The sequence below is a fragment of the Urocitellus parryii genome, chromosome 1 (genome assembly GCF_045843805.1).
Source record: "Urocitellus parryii isolate mUroPar1 chromosome 1, mUroPar1.hap1, whole genome shotgun sequence".
Lineage (NCBI taxonomy): Eukaryota > Metazoa > Chordata > Mammalia > Rodentia > Sciuridae > Urocitellus > Urocitellus parryii.
In genome coordinates, this window is record NC_135531.1 from 280320179 (window position 1) to 280342188 (window position 22010).

Consider the following 22010-nt stretch of genomic DNA (forward strand, 5'->3'; position numbering starts at 1 on the left):
TGTCATCCAGTTTGAGTCTCATTACACCTGACCCAGCTCTGGTGACTGCACTTTGGGAGGAGCCTGGGGTCTGGCTACCTGGCTACTGGGCATGTCTTGGATCTAGCTGACCTCTTCCAGGGCACGAGGCCTCATGCGTGTGGCTGGGTGGGAAGCAGGTGGAGCCTGGCGTCCCCTCTGGCTGCAGAGCAGGGCTGAGGGTGTGGGCAGAGAGTGCAGCCCGGCCCACTGAAGATGGGGACGGGAAGGAGACGCACAGCCCCAAACAGGGCCGCCCAGGGAGCTGCCACCAGAGAGACACTGCCTTCTGGACAAGTCTGTCCTTTTTTAACGTGGAATAAAACAGTGAATAGCCTCTTGGTGTCCACAAAGTGGAATTGTAATTGTTGAACTGCTGAGATCTGCTGCTGGGAACTTTGCAAAGCAGGGTTTTGAAATGGAAACGCCAAGTTGTGCAAACAATAGAAGTAAAGGGGCCCAGGTGCTACGAGGTCATTGTAACAAAATAAGGGGATCGGTGCTCACCAGGGAGTTTCGGATCTTCACACATACTGGAGCTTGAAGAAGGTCCCTGGTCTTGTTGGAACTCTGCCTGCTGGTGGGTGGAGTCCTCCCCAGCCTGCTCCTCCAGGCCTGGCTGGGCTGCTGAAGGCTGGTTCTTGTACAACCACGGTATGTCACAGGGTGAAATGAGTGGATGGTTTTTGTCAACAAACGTGAGGAACTGCTATAATGGCATCTGTTAGACGAGCTCCTCTGTGGCCTAAGGATGGCGGGTCCTTCACGGCCTCCAGTGTACAGGGGCCTGGCAGGGAGCCCGTGCTGTCAGCAGGCTGTTTACAGGTTGAGAAAATGTGTGTGTGCACGTGCATGTGTGCGTGTGTGTGCACACACGAGCAAGCATGTGCAATCTGAACACGCACATGTGCTTTGTGTGTGCATGAGTGTGTGTAGTATGCACGTGTGTACATGTGTGTGCACATGTGGGGGTGTGCATAGAGATGTGCACGTGTGTGTGGGCGTGGCTGGCAGCGGATTAGTTAGAAAATCCTGCTTCATCCCACCACCTTCTCCAGGGGAGAGCAGGCTGGTCTCACTCTCTCCTCTTGCCTCATTGTTCAGAGGGAGGAGGAGCTGTTCTTCACACGCTGGCCATGTGCTGACCAGTAGGACTTCCCAACTGCCCGCCCTCAGTGAGCACTGACCCCTGTGTGGCACAGTGTTCCCGGAAGCCCAGGGGGAATTAGGGAGGCGGGTGGGGCAAGACTTCTTCCTTTGTGGCCATGGCCGTGCTCCGCTGTGGCCTCTGGGGCCTGGTGGAGTGCTGTGGCTGCTTCCTCAGGGTCTGTGTTGAAGACCCTCCAGGCGGGCTGCTGATTGCACGTCCTTAGGGAAACCAGGAAAGTGGGGCCTGCTCCTGCCCTGCTCCACCTGGGGCAGGTCTCAGGCAGCCCCAGGCCTCTTCTTCCCCAGTAAGCCTTCCAGCAGGAGGGAGGAAGTGCCTGCTGAGAGCTGGGCTCCTGCTCAGGGAACTCAGCTCAGTTCCCTTGAACCAGGAACGTGGTCCTAAATGTCAGAGCGCCTGACACTCTTCCTCCGGAGGACGGTTTTCCTGAAGCCACACAGTGAGACCCAGTCTCAGGCCCCAGCTAAAGCTCAGGCTGGTGCCGTCATGGCTGCTTTCCACGGCTCGGGCCCTGAGCTGGGAGGAAAGTGAGGTTGGAAGTCAGTCTGGTTGTGTTATGGCTTCCAGCGCCACTTTTTCCTCAGGCCACGCTGGCGGGCATTTATTTTCCATCCCAGGGTTAGTTAGAGAACCCAGATGGTCTTCTCATTTGCTGAAAACACATGTTCAAAACAAAAACCCAAGTGGGCTGCTTTACTGAAATCGTATTTTGGAACTTGTATCCAGAAAATATTTGATTCAGTTTATCCAGAAGTTTCTCTTGGGCAATCCTGCTGTCCATCACCTGTGAATTTCCTCTCCCAGTCAACATTCCAGAGGCATACCTCTAAGTATTTATTTGGATGCAAGAATGAAGAAGTGATGACTTCAAACTCTGGTGCAGAGGGGCTGAGGTTGGCTGCTGCAAATGCCCAGCATCTCCTTGCCTTAGGATCTTCTCCCTGTAGGCAGGTGATGGGAAAAGCTGATTAAAGAATGTCATTCAGAATACTTATTCCTGGGCATAAGGCCCAAGCACTCATCTGGGGCTATTTCATTCCAGGAATGTATTATTTTGTCTGAATTCTTTCTTGTAATGCTTTTGAGAAAAGTAGCTATTTGGAGAAAAGCATCCACTGGATCTGTGCCTTCACTCTACAGATAAGGAAGCTGAGGCTTGGGGGGGGGGCAGTTTGGTGTCCCACACAATTGCTCAAGACAGAGGTGGGACAAGACTCCAGAGGTCTCCACTGCAAGTCTTGGGAATTTTCTCTGCACCCCGCTATTCCCTGATTGATTTCCTGACACTGGATGAATATCTGCTTCTTAGTAATGGTGATTGCCTCATGTTGTGTCTTTATAAAAATTCCCAGTTATAATGCACACTTTGAAGCAATGCACAAGTTTTGAATTTGCAATTCTAAACTTCCATCCAACTGAAAGAAAATCAAGACTACTTTGTATGATGTTAGACTTTAGACTACATATAATTTGATTATAAGCATAACTTTCTCTGATCAACTCAGAGAAAATATTATTGTCATCCAAAGTCAGAATAAATGCTGCTGTAGTTTTTTGCTGCATGAACTTAAAAAGGAGAATCGTGATTTCCATCCAGTCAATTGAAGGGGGGGGTTGATTTTGTGGATCTTTATACCAATTTATATCCACCCATGTTAATCATAAGAAAATGTAAACAGGCTTATGGTCCTTTATTTTTATTTTGTATTTTGCTTTCCTCTATTATGCAGCAATTTAATGAACAGAAGAAATAAATGGCAGATATGGAAATGTAGCTGAACAGTTGGCTCAAAATAATAGAATCCTTTCATGTTTTCTCCAGGGCTCTCTATTCATGTATCATGATGCCAAGTTTTGGCAAATAAGCCAAGTTTGAATTAAGTTACAGCCAAGTATTTTCCTGTACCATTCAATTTATTCTTGGCAAACTTCAGAGTATTTATAATAAAGTCCCATTTCGAACATTCTCGGGCCCCAGCGGAGTTCTAATAACACTGGGTATTTATTTAATGTCTAACTCTAGGAGTTCAAAGCACTTTATAGACATTCCTTAACTGATCTTAATATCCCTGTAAGATTTTACAGATTGGAAAAGTCAATTGAGGCACGAAACTTGCTTGAGATCACCCAGGAAGACCGCGGAATGCCCTGAATTAATCACGCTCCCGACACGCAGAAGTTCCTGTACCTTAGAAAGCGACGCATTCCCAAGCTCTTATCTAAACGCCGCTGAATAGAGTTATTTGTTTATTTCTCCATGGAGATCTTTAATTAAGGAAAGCAGAAACCCCACAAACACCTCTGTTTGTATGTCATAGCATTAATTGGGCAAAGTATCTTTTAAATATTTTGATTCTTTGGCAATGAAGTTAGCACGCTGGTGGTTAGAGAACAGACAGCCTGGGAGCGGGTCCCATTCGGATATAGAAGTGGGAGGAGTCTCTCCCCGTCTCCCAGAATAGAGGCACCCAGCTCTGGGGGTGTGGGATTCCTGATGGCGGTGCCATAAAGGAGGCGTTCCAATATCTCTGGGACACCCTACCACCGACAGGATCGACCTGAACATTTGCCTGATCTCCTTGGGCCCTGGTCTCAGGTAGTCACTTAGCACTCCATGAGCCATTTGAGATTGGCCTGTCTCCTTCTGCTGAATTTATTTGTGTCTGAGGTGCAGAAGATGCTGCGTGGAGCTTGCTGCTGATATTAAAGCAGGGTGACAGCAGGCCTCCGTCGTCTCAGGCAAAGGGGAGCCCAGGTCATCACCACCTGGTCAGTTTTCCCCATGTTTCTTGTGCAGTGAAACAGCGGTCAGTTTGCTGACCACTTCCCTGAAGTGTGTGTGGAAAGGCCATTTCAAGGACTGTCCTGATAAGGGCAGAGGTGGCATCTGCTCCAACACCCTGGCATGGGGGGTGGGGAGCCCATACAGAAAAGGTGCTTTTCTCTACAGCCTGTTTATTTCACAGCCCACGTGTGGTCTGAGGGCCCTCTCTGAGGTTATCTGTAGGATCTAGAGTTGAAGCTCGCCCTGCCATTTCCCTCTGTGACACGTGGGAGCCAAATGCGGAACATGAGGAGCCAGGGCACTAGATTGAGTGTGCACAGTGTGTCAGATGCAAACCCTAGAGCCACGCTGAGCTCCATGGTGGCCCCACGTGGTGGTATGTGACTGCAGATGAGTCACTCAGCTTCCCCGTGCCTCAGTTTCTTTATCAGTAAGACGGGAGTGACGCTAACAGTGCGTGCTTCATGAAGAGCAAGTGGACCAACGGACGTCAGACTCTTCCAGCTGATCTTGGCGTGGAGGGTTTCTTTGGGTTTATTGGCTATTATTGTCATTACTGTGGACTTTCCAGGTGGTCTTTGTCTCCTGGGAACTGGTGGCAAGATTCACTGTGTTGTTAAAGTAGGGGAGAGCCAGCATCATCAGCACTGAGGTCAGGGAGGGCTGGCCCCAGGGCTGAGGTGCTGGGGATTTCTGCGGGACACCACTGAGGAGTGAGATGCAGAGGCCCTGCAGGTGCCTGGTCCTTCCCCAGATGTCACTGAAGGCCTGGGGGATGCGGGAGTCTCAGGGAACTTCAGGAGACTCCAGCCTGGGGAAGCCACCTCGGGGCGAGAGTGTGCAAGGTGGCGATGACCTGGGCTCCCCTTTGCCTGGGACAGCAGTGACTTCCTGCAGAGGGGGGCACGTCTGGCAAGGGGCCATGGAATCCCTGTTGACAGGCAGCACCCTTGTAGGTGGCTCCTCCTGTCTCTGATTTCCCCAGAGCTTCTGTGACCCACATGAGCACAGGGTGGGGGGACCCAGGGAGAGCCACACTCTGATTTCAGTCAGCCAGCTCCCTGTGCATGTCCCAACCAGCACACACAGCCACGGCTGATTCTGCAACCTGCGAGGATGAGCTCAGATGACCAGGCAGGAAGCAGACTCCAGGAGACGACAAGACAGATGGGGAATGAGATGACACTCTGGGAGAAATCGGGTACAGAGAAATGAAGCTGGACGAGTTGAACACGAAACCAGAAAAGGTAAAAGTCAGTCAAAAGTCAGGAATTGAATCAGGCAAACTTTAGAAGCTCTTTCAGGGTGAAATGAAAACTGGTAAAAGAGATGAAGAGTGTAAGAAAAAAGTAACAGCTTTTGAGACAGGTAGGCGTGTTCCAATGTGCTGATGGTGTTTGTTCTTGTAGAAAACTGTCTAATAAATGGAAGGGCACTAGACAAATGGAAGACAGAAGTTATCTGCCCTCGTCTGTAAAGCCCCAATCCAACACAGCTGCAAAACCTCCAAACCATATTAGTGAAAAGAGATTTGTCCAGAAATAAATGGTAGTGGGAGCGGATTCCTGGACTTCTAAGAGATCACTTGAGAACAGAGTGAGTAAGGAGAACAAGGGTTTGAGCAGCATCAAGCTGAGAGCTGACAGTCCACCGGGCAAGGTCCGCAGAGAAGCCAGCATCCTCCAACGTTCTCAGGCAATCTTCACAAGCCATACATGTAGCTACCTAAAAAAAAAAAAAAACAACAACTCAGTTTCTAAGAGCACAAGTACTACCATCCATATTCTTTGACCACAATGCAATAAAACTGAAGCTAAATAATGAACATATAAACAGGAAACTGTAGCCACTGAAAAATTTAAAACAAAGCAAAACAAAACAAAACATTCCTAAATAACTATAGGGTCAAAAATGAAATCGAAGCCACAATTATAAACAACTTACGTAGATTTGCGTGAAAACCCAGCCCCTGTGACGGCTTGTACATACAACGGTACCGCCATGGAGAAAATGTGGACCACCCCAAGCAGCCAGCCAGGAGGCGTGGGCAGAGCATCAGCAAACACTCTTATAGGAGAACGCAGTGTGGCAGCTAAAACATCCTGTGATGCAGAAGGACGCCGGACACGTGTTAAGGACACAGCCAGGTGTGCGAGCCACCCCACTTTTTAAGCCATGGTTGTGTTTTATCTGTGAGTGGTTTTGACTCTTTCCCACTTTGTCTTGATGAGCATTAATTATACACTAAAATAAATGGCCTTGTATAGAAAAGGGAGGAGGCAGGAGTGGGGATGAGACTCCTGGTATCCAGGGAAACGTCCCGTGACTTCATGTGGTTCCCGGGGGTGTGCAGCTCAACTCTCAGAAAATTGACAATGGGTCCCTTTTAGACACATTTTCAGTAGCAGCTTTTTAAATTTCCTCTGAGCAGGCTCCACTGATGATTTTCACTATTTGCCCAATAATTTGATCCACCTGCTGATCATCAATGATGTAGGAGTCCTGAGTGATCTGGTGATGCTCAATTTTTTTTTTCAGATATGAGGTGGAATATGTAAACAAAATGTGCCATGGTCCTGAGTGACATATGCAGGGTACCATCACTCAGGACAGCAGGAAACATGCCTTGCTCCAGAATCTCTTTGCCGGGGGTTCTGATTGACAGATTAGAGGATTCAGATCCACACAGTTGGGCTCCGGCCTCATTGCTTCATTATTAACAACGCTGTATCTGCCTAGAGATGGATCCAGGACTCCTTCAGATGCCGCATCAGTGAATCCACCCACTGCAAAGCGCGTGCTCCCAGGAGTGGCTGGGCCAGGGCCAGGCCCCCCAGCTGAGCCCACCGGAATCTTCCCACACTTCATATCCAAGACCCAGTGTGTGTAATTAGCCTCTGTCGGGGTTTGGTATAGAAGTGAGGTGAACGTGGATTCAGGGAAGCAAGAGTTCATTGCCATGGGGAACACTGAGTGACACGGGAAGGGATTCTAGAGGGAGGTGGAAGGTCAAGGACCAGAGCAGGACCCGGGGGCGAAGGGCAAGAGTGCCAGGGATGGAGGAGGTCTACCAATCTCCTCTGCCCCCCACAGAGCCCTCTGAACATCCTGCCATGGAGATCCAAGGCGCCTCCTTCGCCCTTCCAGCAAACCCTCCGTGGAGACCAGTTGGGATCGGTTGCAGGCACCCAACCATCTAACAACCAGGCCAAATGGATGGTGCTTGAAACCACAGAAACTCAGTTTCGACCTCTGAATACACAAAGTAATGTGAGACAGCTTTAAAATGTAAGTGACGTTGTAACCATAGTTAAGCTTTCCTCTTTGAAATGTAATAGCATGCAAACTTTATGCTCTAGTTGGAATTCGACCTAGCAAAACCCAAACAATAGTTCAAAAATTATTTGTAGGACTTGATCACAACAAAAATAGGGTTAACGAATCAGGACCATTGAACAAGAAACGGGAAACAACAGAAGCACCTGATTGAGACCCATGAAACTCACGAGGCAGCAGCTCCAGCCACGGAATGGCCTGACGTTCCTAAGAAGTAATGAATACCTGGCTGGGGTGCAGGAGATTTCTCCAGACGCCACGGCCACAGCCAGTGTTATCCAATTGAGGGAACACACAAATAGAACTTCCAGTTACATTTGAATTTCAGATGACTGATATTTTTGTGTAAGTATTTCCCAAATATTGCATGAAATACACTTATAGTAAAAAAAATAAAATAAAAGACATGTTTGTGGCAGCTGATCTGAAATTCAAATTTAACTAGGCCTATATTTTACCTGGCAACCCGACTCCCATCTTGAGGGGCTTAATTAGATTTCAAAAGTAATATTCCCGGCATGCCTTGGGCGTTCTCTCTCTCTCTCTCTGAAGAAATTCTTGACCTTCACACTCAGTTTCATGTGATCCTCTCCTATCACGAGGGCGTCTCCAGCGGGTGCTGTGGAGAGGACTGAGGCTCTCTTCCTGGACAGGGACTCGCTCTGCAGAGGTGCAAATCCTGGGTCTCAGGGGACTCGGGATGTTCGGCCTTGCCTGTAGATTTTTCTGGGAAGCAGGGTACCAGGGCTTCCCAGGAGGGAAGGCCACGCAGAAACCTGCGTGAGCACTCTCCAGTCCCCAGACCAAGAAAACATCAACCTCAAGTCTAAAGACACGGCCTGGAAGGCTACTTAAATTATAGATTAAAAACACGATCTCGGCCATCTCCAGTGTCTTTGTGGGTGTTTGGTGCTACATGACGGGGAACATCACCTTAGTCACTGGGCTGTTTCTGGGGGAGTTGAGGGACCCCCGACGACCTGGTGTCTATTTTCCTCTGGGGCCTTTGGCCCTGGGCACATGGGAAACTGTAATGGTGCTAGAGTTTCCAAAGTGCTCTAGGATTTCCTGCTTTTTCCTTCCTGCTCCTTCTGCCTGTGACCTGGCCGAGGGCACTGAGAGGTATCAGCTGAGACTGTGGGGCTGAGGGCCTGAGCCAGTGCAGGAAACCTCACTGCCCGCTGCATGGATGACAAGCCCTGGGACACAATCCCAGCGCAATGGGGAGAGCAAAGAGGCCCTGGCTTGGGGGTTGGGATGCATTGCACCCTATCTGTGTCTAGGCCCCTCCCACCTGTGTGACCCGGAGAGGGACGCTTAACCCCTCCCCCACTCATGCCTGCTACCCCTGTGTGGTTAAGGTGACTGGTGGGCTTGTAGCCGGTGTGCCCATAAGCCTCACCTAGCTGGCAGCCAGCGACACCCCCTGTCCTTCTTGCCATCCCAGGTCACCGTTTCATCCATGCAAAAGAAAGAGGTACTTAGTCATAAAATGAAATGCAAGTCCCTGTCCCCACTCATGGGGGACCCAGGCACTGCTGCCTCAGCCTGGTGCCTGGGGTTAGGAGGAAGGACAGGGGGAGGGAGGCTGCCCAGTCTGTGCTGGGATTTAGTACAAATGCTAGCTAAATGCCCCTTTCCAGACACCCAGTCTGTCCTGCATTGGGATTATAGGTGTGGAGCCCCAGGCCAGGGGGGATGAGCCCCAAAGCCCATCAGTGACAGCAGGCGGATCAGAAACCCACATCCCGGGTCCTGGGCAGGTGTCACTTCCAGCCACTGGAGAGCTGGAACTCAGAGGGAGGGGCTGTGGCCGAGGGGGTTCAACCTGGTGCTAAGAAAGATCACGACTCAGCTGCTCCTGGGTCTGTTCCCAGAGGTCTGCGCTGGGGCCTCACAGGTGTCTGGGGTAGAGATCAGGATTGTTGGAATACCTGTCTCACTGTGGCTGCCAGTGACTCAGACATCTAACTGCTTTTCCTGTGCAGTTTCCAACTAAGAAAACCAATCTCCAAGCTGCAGATCCCATTCTGTAACCTCTAGGAGCTGTCACCAAGGAGGGACACCTGTGGAGCCCACTTCCTGGCCACCTGATCCTCTGTCAGCACACAGGGAGTGTTTTGCCTGATTTTGTGGGTGAGGACCAGGACGAGATGGGCCAAGCGGCTTGGTGAGAAGATGCTGATCCAGGCCCCTGGGCTCCTGCCTGAGTCAGCTCTTGTGCAGATGGCACGGTTTCCGTGACAGGGGCTTTTTGTGAACAAATAGCTAGAAAACATCGGCAAGAGTAAAACACCTGGGTGAAAGACTGATGCTTCTGGCTCTACTGTTCTATGGTTCTGATTGAATGGAATCGACTCAGAATACGAGAGGGTGTGGATTCTTTCAGAAAGGGAATTTTATTCTTGTGTCTGTGGCAAAAAGCAGTCGATACAGAGACACCTTGATCTGCCAACTTCTGGGAAGCAGAACCCATAAAACGAGATTGGCGTTGCTTCAGACACGGAGCTCAGCAGCTCGTAAATCCTGGAACCTGGGGCTGGTGCCTGTCAGGAGGAGCCAGGCTGCTCCTCTAAACCACGGAACACACCTGGACATTCTGCCTGGTACTTAATCTAACACTCACGTAGACCTGACAGCTGGGGGGGGGGGGCAGCTGATGAACAAGCCCAGGTGCCCAGAAGTGACACCACCTTCCTGAGTTCATGCTTGCTGCTCAGCCATTAGAATGTCCATCTCCAAAACAGTCTCTTGATCTGTAGTCAGAGACAGTGAGGTAAGCCGATGTGCTGGGAATCTGCGTTCCAGCCTCTAGTTAGAACGGTGAGTTCTGTCCCCCTGGAGGACCTAGGCCTTCTGCACATGGCCTTCATGTGTTAGCAAGCAGGTGCCAACAGAAGGACCCCAATGTCACCCTGTAAATAAGGCAGGTCCCACGGGGATGGTTGAATGGCTGGCCTGGGCTGGCCACTGCCCAGCTCTGTCTTGAGGCCAATGGTGGCAAGCATGCTGTTCCACAGTGTCCAGCTCGATAAGGAGCCTGGGCCCAGCCTAGGATTCAACCTGAAGGGCAATGCATGGTATCTCGCTCAAGCAGCCCCTGCTGCACACCTCCTGTAGGACAGAGATACCAGAGGCCTATCCATATTGGCTGCAGAAAACCTAGTTCCAGAAACTTCCAGGGGGAGAAAAAGGTGGTTCCACAAGCAAAAGTGTCTTCTCCAATGAGCCCAAGTCCCCTTCTTTTCACATTTCATGTGTTTTAGTCTGTGGCTGGTGATTTTCCAATGTGCTGGAAGTTGTACTTTACCCCCACAGACTGCTCCTAGTAAATTTCCTCTGAAAAAAAATTGCATCCTTGTTTTTGAACAAGAGATGCTGATGTGCAGGGCTGGTGGCTCATACCTGTAATCCCAGTGGCTTGAGGGGCTGAGGCATGAGGATCACAAGTTCAAGCCAGCCTCAGCCACTTAGTGAGGCCCTAAGCAACTCCGTGAGATCCTGTTTCTAAATAACATATTTAAAAAGCGAGCTGGGATTCACTCCATGGTTACGTGCCCCTGTTCAATTCCTAGTTCCACAAAAACAAAGCTGGTGTACTCTCTCACTCCCAACTGCGAGTTAGTGATGATCCCAACCACGAGGGCCGAAGACATCCATGCGGCCCTCCTTGGAGACATGCAGAAGGGGAAGTGCTGGCCAGCTCCAGCCTCCTCCTGCCCTCTTGGTGGGAGACTCTGCCCGTCCTGGCCTCCTCCCGGGGACTCTGCCCAGAGGAAGGAGCAGCCAGGCTCCTACTTGCAGCCCTGCCCTCCAAGCCTCCAGCCCTGAAGTTCCCTGTGGGCAAACAGTCCCTGGTCTTCCTTCTCTTCTCACTCCCAGGGCCAGGGGGCTTCAGCGGGGGCTTGTCTGCCACCTTCCCTGCGGTCCTCCGTCCTGGTCCCTCAGGCCGCTCCAGCCTCTGTTCCTCCCATGTGTCTGCTCCTACATGAATTCTGCATCCTCCCATCTTTTTCCGGGTGCTCAGGGTCCCTGCAAGAGGCCATCCTCCTGCCTCCACTTCTGGTTACTAGGTCTGCCTCCACCCAGCAGCCAGGGTGAGGCTTTTCCACAAGGTCCTGCCACTCCCGGCCCTTTAATGCCCCTGTGACCTCAACATTGCCCTGAGAAGAGAACCCAGCTCCTCACCAGGCCAAACGTGGCTCTCTGTCCCTGCTCCCTCATCCGAATGCCCCGTGGACCCCTCTCCCAGTCCTTTCTGAACTTCAGGCCCTTAGCTTTCTTTTTATCATTGAGCGTGCTTCTCTTTTCTGCCCTAGGGTCTTTGCACATGCCACAGGTGCTCTGCCCACGTGGCTTTGGCCTTCTCCATTGGTGACTCACCTCCTCATCCTTCACTCCTCCGTTTCTTGTCACCCCTCACTGTGGCTGAGCAGACCATCTAGACCACGGTCTCCTGTCCCTGAGCTTTCCAGTTCTTGGCTCCTGTGTTCCCTCTCAGCACTTAGCAGGTTTGGTCACAGCCAATCTGGTGAGACTGGAAGGACCATGAGGGTGCCCATGTTCTGATCCTGAGCTCTGGGTACCTGTGTGCAGGCGTGAGCCTGTGTGTACCTGTGTGCAGGTGTGAGCCTGTGTGTACCTGTGTGCAGGTGTGAGCCTGTGGCTGGGCCTTGAGCCCACGTGAATCTACAAATGCATGTTTGTGGTGTGTGCACTCGACATGTGTGCAAATCATCTTCAGCTGTGTTAGTCCATTTTTTAAATACTCTTTGCAAATGAGAACTTCTAGCACTTTACCCTCAAAGCAGGGCAAATGCCAAGGGGACCCAGGAGGAGGTGGGACTTGGGCCTAGAAGGTGGGCAGAAATCCTGGGATGTGGGCCTAGGGCCTGAGTGGCACCTTCCTGGGTCCCCAGCTCCACAGCAGCTGCTGCGTCCTGCCACCTTCCCTAACCTGTGTGGAAGCTCCTCTTCCCCAGGCCGGGACAGGAGGCTGAGAAGGGGGTGCCTGCTGTCACACCAGCCTCTCGGGTGTGTGGAGCTTGTCATGACTTGGACGGGTGCCAGGCAACTGCAACACCCTCACTAGGAACTGACAGTCACAGGGTGGTGGCCCGAGCTGGAGGTCAGCACGGTAGGCCGGGGCCGGGCCCAGGGCAGGCCAGCACAGTGACAGCGCACAGCGCCAGCGCACAGCAGCCCCGCCCAGATGTTTGTGGCAGAGACGGCTGTCAGACATGGGTGTCTGGGCTGAAGGCAAGGAGCCCAGTGGACTCAGATGGAAGATTCCAGAGCAGAATCATGAGTAGCAGCATTGCGTTAAAACTGGCGAGAGCAGCAGGTCTCTGCAGGGTTGGCCCCACACAGCTGGGCCTCCAAGATGCTCGGGGCAGGGACTCCAGGGGAGCTGGGGTCACCCTGTTGGCATGTGGCTTCCTGCTAGGACTCTCACCAGCACACCTGGGAGAAAGTCACAGAGCTGCCCCAGGACATGCCCCCCTGTTTTGGGGCTTTCCGTTGGCAGAGGGCACGTCTGCACGCCACACTTAGAATCAACCCCAGAGACTGGGCGGTGGTTGTTTTTTCTCATTGCCAACCTCCGGGCATCGGGTCTGCGGGTTCGTCTGGGCCTCCCTCACCCCTGGCTCCCGCCCAGGGCTTGCATCAGACCCGGACATCTGCCAGCTGCCTGCTGCCTCCTCCCTAGGTTCTCCAGGTCGTGCGGACTGGGACTCTGGGTGTGTCCCTCGGTCCCTGGAGCCTGGGTTTGCCCTTTCTGAGCCCAAGGGAAGGGCCCTGCTGAGGCGATGCTCTGGGGGGTCCTTTGGTAAACGACCAGCCAGCCCCTACTTCCATCTGCGCTGAGAACATGTCGAGTCTGCATGGCGACAGCTCTGCTGATCAGGAGAGCGCCGTGCTGACGCGCTGACCGTCCTCTCTTGTAGCTTCCTCCTCTGTGAAGAAGACCCCGGGGCCCGCCCTTCTCTGAGCAGCGTGCCGTGGGGATCTTGGGATTTGGGAACTGTCAGGTTTCCAGGCGAAGGCGGGACCGCGAGGGCAGGTCATGGTGCCCGGCCGGCCGTGTGGGTGGAAGTCTTGGCGTCTGGTCCTCAGGGGTGGGCGCTCCAGCAGCAGCGGGCAGTACAGCAGGTGAAGGGCTTTCTGCTATTCTTGATGAAGGGATTCCCCTGAGCCCACCTGGCACGCTCTATTCCATGCAGGTGTGGAGAGCATCCCCCTGTGCTGCCCCACGGGGACTCGGGGACATGCCAGGAGGCAGTGCCTGCCTGGCCTGTGGAGCTGAGCTGCTGAGGACCCTCCTTGGGGATGGGGAATTCTCACATGGGCTCGGGGTGAAGGAATGTCCTAGTCCCAAGTGGAGACAACTCCAGGATCAGATTCGGGGGGGAGCATTTTGAACTCTTTGGAATCCAAATGAACACATGTCTGAGAACATGGCGAACATCTTGTAGAACCACCCAGGGAAAGTGGAGGGGTGCAGAGCCCTGGGAGCAGCTCAGACGACCCCCTCACTTCCCCAGGCCATTCTCCAGTGGGCCTGGGGTGCTGGGCGAACACCCCCCATGTGAAAGGGCACTTCCCAGGCAGAAGGCACCTGCGTGGCCCTATTTGACACCAGGTGTCAGGGAGCAGTGTAACCGCCCTGTGCCCGCCCACGTCTGTCGGCCACCTGCAGGTCCCTCCAGGACAGGGACAGACCGTGCCCCCTGCCAGCTCTCCTTCTCTCTATCCCTTCCCTTCCGTCTTTTTTCTTTCTTTCCTCACTTCATCTGTTCAGAATATTGAAAAATTAAAAATCAGAGCTTCTGCAAAGGACACTGTTTCTACTTGGAGACCACAGAGCCCTGCGGAGGGAACAGGCATGGCACAGCAAGCTGTGGGCATTTCCAGAGGTTTAAAGACAAGACCCAGGGGACAGCGTGAGGTGCTGGGGCCTGGGCAGGCATCCTTGCAGATGCTCCGTATCTGAGGCTACGGGGGCCTCTGTAGGCCTGGGGCTCCACCTGTCTCATGGGACGGTCACTCTCAGGCTGTCATGTGTAGGAGCCTTCCTTCCCAGCCTCCTGGCTTTGCTTACCTGTTTGGCTGGGGTTGGCAGGAGTGATTCCATTTTTATTATGAAAACTTTGACATTTTCCACACTGTTTGTTTGTTTGTTTTGGTACCAAGGATTGAGCTCAGGGGCACTTAAACCAGTGAGCCACATCCCCTGTCCTTTTATGTTTTTACTTTGAGACCGTGTCTCTCTAAGTTGCTGAGACTGACCCTGAACTTGTAATCCTCCTGCCTCAGCCTCCGGATCCTCTGGGATTTCAAGCATGGGCCACAGCACCTGGCTCTTTCACACTTTCTTTCTAATTCCTGAATACAGTACCTGGGATATTAACTGTTTAAAATATAAAATCTATGTGGCTGTGCATAACTACCAGGGCTGATTAAAAACCGTACCTATACAGAAAAGGTAAGAAGAATCCAGTTTTCCACCACCCAAAGGTGGCCACTGGGCAGTTTTTGATTGTGGTTTATCTGAGCACTTGAAGCAATGTGGGAGTGGTTTTTATTTGAACTTCTAAATGTGTTTTTTTAAGAGCTTAGAGTGACCAATAGAGCTGGATGGATACCTTCCCTGTGGCCAGGGAGCTGGACAGGGACCTGCCCTGTGGCTAGGGAACTGGATGGACAGGGGAGCTGGACGGGGACCTGTGCTATGGCCAGGGGAGCTGCCTGCCCAAGCGGAGCACTCGGTGTCCTTGGAGGGACATGCAGCTGCCAGGAAGATGGCACAAAATACATCAGGGAGACGCATTCCAGGGGCTGTGCACAGTGGGACCCGGGATTCATCTCCTGCAGATGAGGTCAAATTATTATTTAGAAGGTGTTTTTCCAAGTGGTTAAACAAAAACAAAGTGAGGTATTTTAAAACTGATATTTGTTAAAGTCTGTTCCATGTGAATCTGTTAAGAAAATAATTCTTAGACAAAGTAGCAAGGCCAAGACTGCAGCTGCCAGCCGCTGCCCACGTCTTTGGACAGGATGACCCTCTCTGTGTCCTGTCTTGGGGTCAGCAGACCCAGCATATCCATGGCCATGGGGAAGCTTCACTTGACACTGACACCGCTCCCCCTGCCCCCAGGCCATCTGGGCTCTCCTCCCTAGGTGGCCTCTGCTCGGGGCTCCTCTGGCTAATTGGCCCCCACCACATGCTCTAACTCTTAGGGAATGGTTTGTCTCCTTTTCCAATTCCAAGTTGAAGGGGAACATTCTGTCTCCTTTATTGGCTCTATAGTTGGAAAACATGGACCTCACTCTTCTAATTCTGAATCTGCTCATCTGTGACAGGGAGGAGAGCCCCTGTTGGATTTCTGACACGTTGGATCCCGAGGTAGACAGGCACTGAGAGGCGGGGACCCCCATCCTACACCCGAGGATCTAGGGGGTGCAGTGGGCCTGGGGATCCCCCCGATGGCTGTGACTGCCCCTCCTCCACATCTCCCAGGACAGGAGCCTGGGCGATGGGACTCCATTAGCAGGGGCAGCTCTGTTTCCCAGCAGAGGGCTTGGAAGGCCTACTTCCACGTTTCTGTGTCCCCTGGGCAGAGGGAGTCCTGCAGAACGTGACAGTCATGACCAAAACTGGAAAGGGGTGATGTTTGCTCTTATCTTCAATTGGAGCCAAGACACAGGAACCCTGGCATTATGGCTGTGGTCACAGAAAAATCGTCCTCCCCTGGCCTCCTGGCTCTGTCCTGTCCCCGAGGACCAAGCACCCCACCCAGTCTGTGCCTTTGTTTGTGCATCTAGAGCCCTGAAGCGTCGGCAGAAAGAGAACCGAAAGCACCTGGTCCAGTGGCCTCTGTATATAGAACCGAGAGACGTGACCCAGGACAGAGGCAGGAACGCAAAGCCCTTCTAGGTGGGTGTCCACCTGCAGTGGATCACCCACTCCGCAGAAGCCACACAGCCATTGTTCACATTCTATAGCTAAACGGAAGTCGGAGGGTGGAAGACCTGCCCAGGGTCTGCGGGCAGTCATTTGTAGGCCGGGGACTCAGACACACACAGTCTCCCTAGCCTGGGGCAGGCAATGCAGAGAGCCTTTCTCCCGAGGAGATGGACAGGTGGACAGACAGGCAGCTCTAAGGCCCTCAAGATCCAGGTGTCTGGAGTTAGGAACCACCTCTGCTTTCCTTCTCACCCCATGGGCTCCCGGTGGGGAAAGGCCTTCTCTCCCAGTGCATCCCGATTCAGCGCAGCACTGTATGATTTGTCACCCTCATCTTCCCACAGGCTTGGCTCCTGCTGGATGTGACCCCAGCTCCTGCCAAGCTGCTGACATCCACTTACTCCTACCCTTTAGAGCTTCACACTCAGGACTTTGTGGGGGCGGGGAAAAATATAACGTCTGCAAAAGTGTTATTTAGTGTGAAATAATTTCTCACTTTATTTACTTGAGTTTTCCCTTAGCAGTAAGCACCAGAGCGATGCTAAATTTAATAACGTATGTGCTTATTACGCTCTATGTTTTCCCCTCATCCAACCACCTGGGGCTGGTACTGAAAGTTGGCAGATATAAGCACACCACATGCTTTCTCTTTAAAACTGGCCATTTGGGATGTTAAAAAAATGTGAATTTTATTATTATAACTTGTATTTTCACTTGAATATTTTATCCCTGACAATTAATGTCATTTTTTCATTTAAGAAGATTTTCAAGTTCTTGAGAATACAGCTAGACCTATTTTTAGATAGCTTGAAGATTTGGTTTTGAACAGTATGAACCTGCAATGATTCTTTATTCTTTTCCAAAGCCTTTAGAGGCCACTTGTGCCCCCGTCAGGGAGTCTGGGGAGATGTCTTTAACCAGGTTTTCGTTGTCACGTGTAGATTAGGGGACTCGTTTGTCATGCCAGAGATGAGGCCTGTGTACTATTACTTGCTCTGCAATGTCCAAGTGGCTCTTTAATCTTTTGGCCATTGTTGATGTTATGGTTGCACAATTCAAAGTGTCAGGTGACTGCAAAGTGCTTGCTCAGAAAAGAAAACCAGAGAAGCCGCTCAGCTGACCTTGTTAACAGGCAGCTCTAGGGACACTTCTTAGGACATGAGAGTCCAAGTAAACATTTGCACAGTTGAATCGCGTTTTCTAAGGCTACATCCTCTAGCAAAATCCCCGACTTCCTGGCTGCAGAGGTGGAAGTGGCGGATCCGTTCTCCTTGGCCTTGAGTCGCTCTGCACACACCATGTGAGCGTGCAGAGCCTTCTTTGTGCCGTACGAGCCAGTGGAGCTGGGCTTCATGGGAGGCTTGGAAAACCCCCAGGGATATTTGTTGCACTGAGTTCCTGGGGTCGTGGTAGGTGTTGGGGAAGGGCCTTTTAATGGGCTGCTTCTGCTCTGGCCCCAGTTTGAGGCACCTCAGTGCTGTGACAGGAGGAGCGGGTGGGTCAGGGTGGAGACCCAGCACCCACACCTTGGCTCTCAGTGCACTAAGCCTTGCTGCTGGTGCGCTGTTGTCGTTACTGGAACTTCACTATAAGAGGAAGCAGAGTGTGAGTGACAGAGGGTGCTGGGAGCAGATGAGGGTGCAAAGACCAAGAACCAGGGCCCTTGGGAACAGAGAGGAAGGGGCCTGAAGCTCAAGGAACGGTTCACGGTGCCCCTGCTGAGCACCCCTCAAGGAGGTGGTGAGCAGACCTCAAGATAGAAGTGTGGAGTTGGAAGTGACCTTGGTGGCCTCTGTTAACAATGGCAGGGAACAACGGCGTGGGGCTTGACTTTGGATTGGGGATCTGAGGAAGAAAGGGTGATGTTTAGTGAGAACCTGCTGTGACCCTACATGAATTTAACACCTCATTTAATTTCCACAATGGCCCTTAAGGCTAGAATTGTACCTTTCTAGAGCGAAGAGACTGAGGTGTTGAGATAGACATCTTGCCTTGTCATTCAGAATCAGACATTGCTGAATTCAATCCCGGGCCCACCAACCAGTGGAATGTCTGATTCTGAATGACATAGGTGACTAGGACTCTCCCCAGTCATCAGATTGGCCGATGACCATGCTAGCTTGACCTCAGTGCGGGCTGCCCTGCACCCTGCCGTCATTCTGAAGTGAAGCATGCACCCACACTGGCTTTTTGCACAAACCGTGCCGCTCTTGCTCTGTCTGGAGTGGGAAGGGGGTTCCATCAGCTCACCATCCAGACACAAATAGAGAACCCTTGAATTGTTATGGCAAACTAGCTTCTCTGGGTTGGCCGGTGGTAGATTTGGAAGCTTGTGGGAATCTCGAATACAAATTGAGAGGCAACACTGATCTAGGGTGAACTTATACAGTTGTCCTTGGAGTAACTTCTGAAGGAAGGACAGGGTGGTTTCTGAGGCGTGGAGAAAGATGGATGTGAGCATTGAATGAGGATGTTCTGTCTTCATGGGCCCTCAGTAGCTTTGGTGCTGGTGGTCTCTCATCTCACAGGCAGGTGGCAAAAAGACCCTGGCGCAGGACTTACCAAGGAGCCCCAAGGGAAGGGCTTCTGCCCACACAGTGGAGCTGGGGCCACGTGCCCTGTTCCTGCCCACAGGCTCTCTGCTCATGGAGTGTAGCTCACAGGTGCCTGGGGCTTAGATCTGGGTCACAGAGGAGCTGGGAGAGCAGCAGGGACTTGCTTCACTGTGGTGAGGGGCATGCTGGCATCACAGAGGTCCTCAGCTACCTCTTCAGCTCCAGAATTCAAGTCTGGGACCATCATGCACATTAAACACCTTCCTAGCTCCCAGGCACACAGGTGTCTATGGAACACAGACTTGAAAAACCAAACCAAACAACCTGTTGAGTTAGTAAGGGGCTTCAGGAGAAAGCCTCAGTTTTAGCATAGAAATCACAATCAGGCAAAATATGGCTTCCCTACTGTTGCAGCTCTGAGTCTGGAGTTCCAGCAGCTCTCCCCATTGCTCATCTAGCAGCAGAGCTAGCAGCTCCCCTGACAGCAGAGCTAGCAGCTCCCCCGACAGCAGAGCTAACAGCTCCCCCAACAGCAGAGCTAGCAGCTCCCCCAACAGCAGAGCTAACAGCTCCCCCAACAGCAGAGCTAACAGCTCCCCCAACAGCAGAGGTAGCAGCTCCCCCAACAGCAGAGCTAGCAGCTCCCCCAACAGCAGAGCTAACAGCTCCCCCAACAGCAGAGCTAGCAGCTCCCCCAACAGCAGAGCTAACAGCTCCCCCAACAGCAGGGCTAGCAGCTCCCCCAACAGCAGAGCTAACAGCTCCCCCAACAGCAGAGCTAGCAGCTCCCCCAACAGCAGAGCTAACAGCTCCCCCAACAGCAGAGCTAACAGCTCCCCCAACAGCAGAGGTAGCAGCTCCCCCAACAGCAGAGCTAACAGCTCCCCCAACAGCAGGGCTAGCAGCTCCCCCAACAGCAGGGCTAACAGCTCCCCCAACAGCAGAGCTAACAGCTCCCCCAACAGCAGAGCTAACAGCTCCCCCAACAGCAGAGCTAACAGCTCCCCCAACAGCAGGGCTAGCAGCTCCCCCAACAGCAGAGCTAACAGCTCCCCCAACAGCAGGGCTAGCAGCTCCCCCAACAGCAGAGCTAGCAGCTCCCCCAACAGCAGAGCTAACAGCTCCCCCAACAGCAGAGCTAACAGCTCCCCCAACAGCAGAGCTAGCAGCTCCCCCAACAGCAGAGCTAGCAGCTCCCCCAACAGCAGAGCTAACAGCTCCCCCAACAGCAGAGCTAACAGCTCCCCCAACAGCAGGGCTAGCAGCTCCCCCAACAGCAGAGCTAACAGCTCCCCCAACAGCAGAGCTAACAGCTCCCCCAACAGCAGAGCTAGCAGCTCCCCCAACAGCAGAGCTAACAGCTCCCCCAACAGCAGAGCTAACAGCTCCCCCAACAGCAGAGGTAGCAGCTCCCCCAACAGCAGGGCTAGCAGCTCCCCCAACAGCAGAGCTAACAGCTCCCCCAACAGCAGGGCTAGCAGCTCCCCCAACAGCAGAGCTAGCAGCTCCCCCAACAGCAGAGCTAACAGCTCCCCCAACAGCAGAGCTAACAGCTCCCCCAACAGCAGAGCTAGCAGCTCCCCCAACAGCAGAGGTAGCAGCTCCCCTGACAGCAGAGCTAACAGCCCCCCAACAGCAGAGCTAACAGCTCCCCCAACAGCAGAGGTAGCAGCTCCCCCGACAGCAGAGCTAGCAGCTCCCCCGACAGCAGGGCTAGCAGCTCCCCCGACAGCAGAGCTAGCAGCTCCCCCGACAGCAGAGCTAGCAGCTCCCCCGACAGCAGGGCTAGCAGCTCCCCCAACAGCAGAGCTAGCAGCTCCCCCAACAGCAGAGGTAGCAGCTCCCCCAACAGCAGAGCTAGCAGCTCCCCCAACAGCAGGGCTAACAGCTCCCCCAACAGCAGAGCTAGCAGCTCCCCCAACAGCAGAGCTAGCAGCTCCCCCAACAGCAGGGCTAGCAGCTCCCCCAACAGCAGGGCTAGCAGCTCCCCCAACAGCAGAGCTAGCAGCTCCCCCAACAGCAGAGGTAGCAGCTCCCCTGACAGCAGAGCTAACAGCTCCCCCAACAGCAGGGCTAGCAGCTCCCCCAACAGCAGAGCTAACAGCTCCCCCAACAGCAGGGCTAGCAGCTCCCCCAACAGCAGGGCTAACAGCTCCCCCAACAGCAGAGCTAACAGCTCCCCCAACAGCAGAGCTAACAGCTCCCCCAACAGCAGAGGTAGCAGCTCCCCCAACAGCAGGGCTAGCAGCTCCCCCAACAGCAGAGCTAACAGCTCCCCCAACAGCAGGGCTAGCAGCTCCCCCAACAGCAGGGCTAGCAGCTCCCCCAACAGCAGAGCTAACAGCTCCCCCAACAGCAGAGCTAACAGCTCCCCCAACAGCAGAGCTAGCAGCTCCCCCGACAGCAGAGCTAGCAGCTCCCCTGACAGCAGAGCTAACAGCTCCCCCGACAGCAGAGCTAACAGCTCCCCCGACAGCAGAGGTAGCAGCTCCCCTGACAGCAGAGCTAGCAGCTCCCCCAACAGCAGGGCTAGCAGCTCCCCCGACAGCAGAGCTAGCAGCTCCCCCGACAGCAGAGCTAGCAGCTCCCCCGACAGCAGGGCTAGCAGCTCCCCCAACAGCAGAGCTAGCAGCTCCCCCAACAGCAGAGGTAGCAGCTCCCCCAACAGCAGAGCTAGCAGCTCCCCCAACAGCAGGGCTAGCAGCTCCTCCAACAGCAGAGCTAGCAGCTCCCCCAACAGCAGAGCTAGCAGCTCCCCTGACAGCAGAGCTAACAGCTCCCCCAACAGCAGGGCTAGCAGCTCCCCCAACAGCAGAGCTAACAGCTCCTCCAACAGCAGAGGTAGCAGCTCCCCTGACAGCAGAGGTAGCAGCTCCTCCAACAGCAGAGGTAGCAGCTCCCCTGACAGCAGAGCTAGAAGCTCCCCCAACAGCAGAGCTAGCAACTTCCCCAGAAGCTTTTCCTGTAGCTCCTGGCAACTGTCCTTGGCTCACTGGCTGTCTGGGTACAGAGGGGACAGTTGTGGTTAAGAGCTAACAGCTCTTAATGCTATCAACCTTGCTGCTGGTGGCCCTTGGTGTCAGCTCTGCTTGGTGTTACCAGCTTAATGCAGCCTTTCAACTTGCTCTACTTGAGATAGAAACCATGAACAGGCAAAATAAGGCCATCTGAAAGAGGCTT